Source organism: Penaeus monodon, chromosome 1 (assembly GCF_015228065.2).
Source record: "Penaeus monodon isolate SGIC_2016 chromosome 1, NSTDA_Pmon_1, whole genome shotgun sequence".
Classification (NCBI taxonomy): Eukaryota; Metazoa; Arthropoda; class Malacostraca; order Decapoda; family Penaeidae; genus Penaeus; species Penaeus monodon.
In genome coordinates this window covers 25,255,552-25,262,018 of record NC_051386.1, presented here as the reverse complement: position 1 = coordinate 25,262,018, position 6,467 = coordinate 25,255,552, and positions in this window count along the sequence as shown.

Below are 6,467 nucleotides of genomic sequence, written 5' to 3'. Positions count from 1 at the left end.
GACTAGCAGCAGCTATTTAGACAGAACCAGGCTGAGGGCCTGACAAAGTGAGGGGTTCCTACCTGCCTATCATTCCTATATACAGATATACATTCCTATGCGAAACAGCGAAAGTGGCAGTCATCAGATGGTCTGTCAGACCAGTCCCCAGCAAATAGAATGGCAACTCTATGCACACCGTAAGGCAGGCACTCTAAGCTCCCCAGACACACCCTCCCCTGCGGGAGGGTGTGCCTGAGCACGCGCCCGAAGATGGGGTCCAGTTCACCAGAAGGTGTGCACAAAGTTATCCTAGAGGGCACGAAGCTAAATGCAAATAAATACCATCGTGGCAGCAAACAAGGGTGGACTCGGCAAAGTCAGAGTTAGAGCCAAGGCCGAAATTGCAGTGGGCCGGGTACGGGACATCTCTTTAATCCGCCCATGCAAAAGCCTCAAGACTGAGAGGTCATAGTAGCTCTCTTGGCATTATCTGGTTTGGCGCCACCCGCTGCGCCCCATTGGGCGCCTTTGCCGGTATGTTCCTCCCTTTACACTGAATCGCTCAGGTAAGGGCCAGTTCACCGCAGGGAGAGAAGAGAGGAGTGTCCTTCCAGGTCTGCTGCTCGATGTGCACTGTGGCACTGCAATTTCATGGCTGTGCTGACGAGGATTCACGAGGTAGGCGAGGTAGGTGAGCCGGATTGGAACATATCGTCAGCAACTTCGTCAGGAGGGTAGCACAGGCGTGAGTGATAAGCACGAAGTAGCAGGATAGACATGGTGTGGGTAGACACTATAGAAGAGAACTTGGTAGCGATGGCTGGGTGTTAAAAGAGGAGGCACTTCGACAGGAGTAGCTTGTCGGCAGATGGCGTGGATCGGCAACAGGCGTCGGCGAGAAGCATGGTGGTAGTTGAATTAGCGTCGGCGTTGTGAGGTTCTTGAACACCGCTGCCATCAGATGTGAATGAGAGGCCACGCAAGCTACCAGATATAAGCGAGAGATGAGAGAGTGCTCCCCATGTGAGGTGGGGAGCACTGCTGTCACCAGATGTGAACAAGATGAGAGATGGACTTGGGTGGGCCAATGAAAGGGGTCTTAGCTTGCTGGTTTATTGCTGAAGATAGATACGAGATCCGGGTAGAGGACGACATGGTGGAACTGGACCCTATGTGGCTTGAGGTGTCTGCTGTGTCTCTCCCCCTTTGTTTTACAAACATATCCTTTTATGCGGCGGTTCCCTTCGAGGGCGGATGTTTACTCCAGTGCGAAAAGAGAAGGCTGGGTGGGAACGGTGTCCGCCTAAGGAGAAGGAAAGCTGCTGCGATAGAGGTGTGTACCATATGACTTACTATGTATTGCTGACAACCTGTTCTCCATGTCCAAATCCAAAATCTTTATGATTTTAGGAGGCCGAAAGGGAAGAGAGCGAATCGCCGGCCTCCAGAACCATTCCAGCATGTACGAAATTTTTTTTTTTTTTTTTTCCTGTACACAATATATTTCTATTATATTTTTTTTCTTATAATACTATACAGTGGAATGAAAATGACAAGAAGAAATCAGTGCTACGGAAGAGCAAGGGGCGGGCCTTTACAAAGTTCAGTACAAAGTGAGACTGCTGCAAACTATAAACAGAACAGAAGTGTCCTTCAATGGCCATGTATTTATTTTAAAGCAACAACACTGGGAGAGATTTAGTGCTAGGGAGCCTTTATGGAAAAAGAGAAAAGGGAAGACTTTTTTCAGTTTGTTAATTTCTCACAGACATTTTTAATTCCATTCTCATACTTCGCTGTATGGTTCTTGCCGTGACCGAAGGAGATAGACCGTGGATAATGTAGGTTGTGATAATGAAGTGAGTTGTGAATTTCATATCGTGATGCTGTTATATACAGGTTATGATGTTAGTATTATCGTACGTATATAACGATAATCATATGATTATATTTCATATACTGCCTTTTGTGTGATATGTTACGCCATGTAAAATATAGAAGATTATGTTTAGTTTAAATTGCTGTGTAGCATATCACCCATGTAAAAGAGTGAGATTCTCTGTACAATATTTAGAGTATAATATTTTACGTTGTCTCTGTAGTCACACATCTGGCAGTAGCACTCTTGGGCAGAGCCTGGCGTGGGGCAGAGGACCATGAAAAACTCTTTTATTTTTGTTTTGATCTTCAATGAACCTACTTCAGTTTTCATCAGTGTATTCTTCACCCTCATGCATTGTAGAGAAACACCAAACAAACATATATACGAACATGACACAGTGAGTATATATTGTCTTTAATCAACAAACTGAATAAAACACTAACATCTTCCTTTGGGGAAATCACAGAGCACAGAGAAGATACAGCCCAGGCTGCATTATTGCCTAATAGGTAGCTGCACTCCAGTGGGATGAGAATAGGTCAGAAATAAACCAAAGTCATTCGCTCTGATCGGTACCATTTGTTCGAGTTGATGTAAGCCCATATTTAAGTCTGTTTATAAGTGTAGGTCTAGGGTTTTATACCAGAATCATTACACAATTATTGATCACACTCTAAACACCATATGGCGCGCTTAGATTATTTGCGGCAGTTAAACGTGACTGATATTGTATTCTACTTGCTTCACTATACGTTAGAATGTAGTCAGACATAGCAGAAACAGCTTTTAAAAAATGTCCTTTAAAAAAAATTCATCTCATTAGACCTTATGCCAAGCCAGTGTTAACTCTCGAACTGTCCTACACACCACTGATGGCTCCCCTAATAGGCACAACCCAGCCAAGGTTCAGCTTCCCATATCTGACTTATGCTCTCTGTCCCTAGCAACAGGAACTGCCTTGTTGTGGTTCTTGGGCTTGAGTTCCTCCTCTCAGCTGGACCATCCTTGAGATAGCTCTCACTCCCTCCCATTGAGGTGACCTCTCCATTAGTTTGTTCACTATAGGAGGATGACCAAATTGTTCCTATCTAGATGCTAAACCTGTAGATGGAATTACATCCCTCTGGCCACTCCCCATGGGAGTGGTCTTAGATCTCACTTTTGTAACTGCGTCTCTGGTCGATGAGCCTACCACATGCAATTACTATGACAATTGCCATCACCCTCTTGGATCACATACCTCTATATGGAGGGTGGACAAGGACAACTGGCAAGCCTTACAAAATACCTTGGCCCATTACCTTGAATGCAACAAATCCCCACAGAGTGAAACTGTTGAGGTGTTTGAGGCTGGACTTGTCAATGCCATAAACCAGGCAGCCTCACACACCATTCATTAAACCCACATACCTGGTGCTATAATGACAAGAAAAAGGAGGTCAATGACAGAGTGCGCAGAAAACATTTCCAAAGGCAGGGATCCCCTGAGAATCTAGCTCTCTTTCAGACCGTGGTACAAAGTATGTGTCCAGGTCTTCCAGTACCTTGGGGTATGAGTTCACCAGAATCTTACCTCCCGAAGTGAGTTCCAGTATGTGGATGAACTAAGGCATGACTGTCATGAAAGTCATAGCATGGAAACAAACCTTTCCCAGGACTCATGAATTGATCTAATGTCAGCACAGTTCTTTTCCAAGGTCATCCAGGCACCCTGGAATACATATATCAGGCAAAAAGTATTTAGATGCTTAGAACTAAATTATGAGCTCTTTCCAAATAATTCCTGGCTGTCACACAGCTGGGTGTTAATACAGTACCAGCTCAGAGAGCAGTCACTATGACTATGTTTGCAGCAAGGGATGTCACATATTCGAGGGTAGCAGACAAATGGAGCTCCTGCTCGCACATCCCAAAGGGAAGGGCAGGTAGTTATACAGATATACACAGATTTCAGGGCAGCCATTGACAGTCTGCAACCCAGCAAGCACGACATCTACCTCATAATTACTGCACTTACCATAACACAGAGGATTCTTGCTCAGGGTAGAAAAAGCATCATAACCCAGGTCCCCAACTACATTGACATCAGAGGGAATAAGATTGCTGACAAGCCCCCAAATCCCATGATCATTCGAAGCTGAAAACTCGTAAGGAATGGAGCCATAGCCACAGGACAGGCCGCTGTCCTGTAATTATACTGAGGGAAAGTGAGAAGCTTCCCCTCGGCCTGATGGTGCTTACACCCTTTGCAGCAATCATTAGAGGTGTTAATGTTATTCTTCACAGAATCAGATTAGGCAAACACTGCATGGCATATTATTGACACTAATGACCATGCTAACAGTTGTTGCTAGCACTGTGACGAGCAGGACGTCACCCTGTTACACTGTCTACAGAGATGTGAGAACATATGCTTTCTGAGAGAGGGACCATCACCACAACCACTAAACTAGTGAGACGGTTGAATGGAAGACCGGCCACCACGGGAACCATTCAGTGATGATGAATCATTTGAGACAGCTCTTAATAACTGGAAGAGGCTGGGCCACATATATGTAAGGCCTGAGTGAAGCTAATTTTCGCAAATCTCACTGAACTGAACTGAATGGCTCCCATTCTATGGACACAGACCATCACAAATGGCACAAAGCTATTGCATGGCACTATGTAGCAATTCAATCCAGGTCCTGTTAATACTTTGCCAGAATTCAAAACTTGACGAAGGCAAATAATCTTGTAACCATGAATTTAACAGGCATTCTAAATTTCTTGACACTTATCGATATCAATGCGGCATTGCATTATTCCATCTTTGACACTTTCTATTTTGCTCACATCACTTTCCATTAATCAAAGACTAACTTTTAAATCACAAATTTATGCTGCATTTGGAACATCTTGTCTTGCTCAACTAGACAACTTGCCAGGGCCAGTAGGACAACGGGGCCACATTTGGAACGCTCCGGTGTCTTTAATACCCACAATTAATCCAACAGTGGACATTCACTATTTTATTGGATGTGTGTGTCTTTATTTTACACATTGCTTAGGTTTTATTACTACTTTAATGCATAGATAACTTATCTGCAACAGACAAATGCTAAAACAACCCTTGTTAACAACAATAGAGGGCTCTGAAATTATCCATCATCTTATGGTTGCTTGCACCTATCAGTATACAAAGGCTAGTGTGATATCATCTCTTCTAGCTCGCACGACTGCAGAAGTGGGAGAGATAAACGAGATGAACAACTTGTTCTGGACACCAAAATCTTGTCCATTTTGTTCATAGCCCTTTATCAGTAACAGAGACAAAATCCAAAACAGATCTCTCAAGAAGCAACAATCACTTATAATGTAATCTTCATCTGTATTGCCGCTGGACATGGGAAAAATCTCCATCCCCAAATGAACTCCTGGTAGATCATTGAGTCACCGAGGTGAAAAAAAAATTCCAGTACTTAGTAATATAATGTGCAACATGGCACAGTCGGCTCTACAGTGTATATCTGTCATGATCAGAAGACATAATTTCATCAGGTAAACACCACCAAAAACACCAGGCCCACATTTGGAAACACTTTTATTTGCACTACAAAATCAGGTACCATATAATGTCACTGAATAACCATTTGAAGGTCTTTGTCAAAGCTTCCATCAGGATGCCAATGAAATATGGTACCTTCAAGTACCTTCGAGTTCCAGCAGATCAGTCTTCAAGTAGAAATCACTATATCAACTAATAAGTCATTAGTCGAGAAAACAGGGATCTTCTAGCAGTGGCTGGACATCGGCCATGGTGACAGCGCAGGTCACAACTCTCTCTATCTTACCTTCTCGTCTAGATCGTCAGCCGAGACCCCGTGGGCTGGGCACCCGCCATATCACCGATTCAGCGGTTGTTCCTTTGTGTCATATATTGCAAAGTGTCTTACACTCTCTCTCTTTTTCTTTCTCTCCATGAAATCCTGATTAAAAATAAAATAAAAATCATGGAACTGATAATCATTAGGTCAGAAATTTCTTAACAACGACAACACAGCCAGTCAAACTTCGTAAAAGATATATCATCAAGGCTCTATTCTAGACTCGATCTTCCTCATTATAATAATTAATGCTCCGTTAACCCTTGCAAACTCACTCACCCTTTCTCTCTCTTTCTCCTCCACCTAGCACCCCCCCCCCCTCCTCTCTCTCTGTAAGTGTAGGAATCCAGTTAAAAAAGAAATGCCGAATGAAAATGTTTTAAAACATTATGTCTTGAAGTTGATTACGTAGATGGGCATTGAAACTCGGTTATTTACTTCAACAGCAGCTGTGGTCACCTAACTGCACCATGGCCTATTGTAGGGGGTTTGGTTGTCAATTGCATTCTCTGTACTAGTTTATTTATCTTCCCATCATTATGCTATGTTGTATAAGTTTGTTAGCATTCTAAGGTGAACTTTCTTTGGGATAATTGTTTGAATTATTAACAGCTTAAAAGTATATATGACAATGTGACCACAGTTGTTATGTTCCACATTGTTTTGTGTCAGTTTTATGTATGAGTATTGACATGGAAGACACGGATGAACATACAGAAATTGTATCTCGTTAGTTA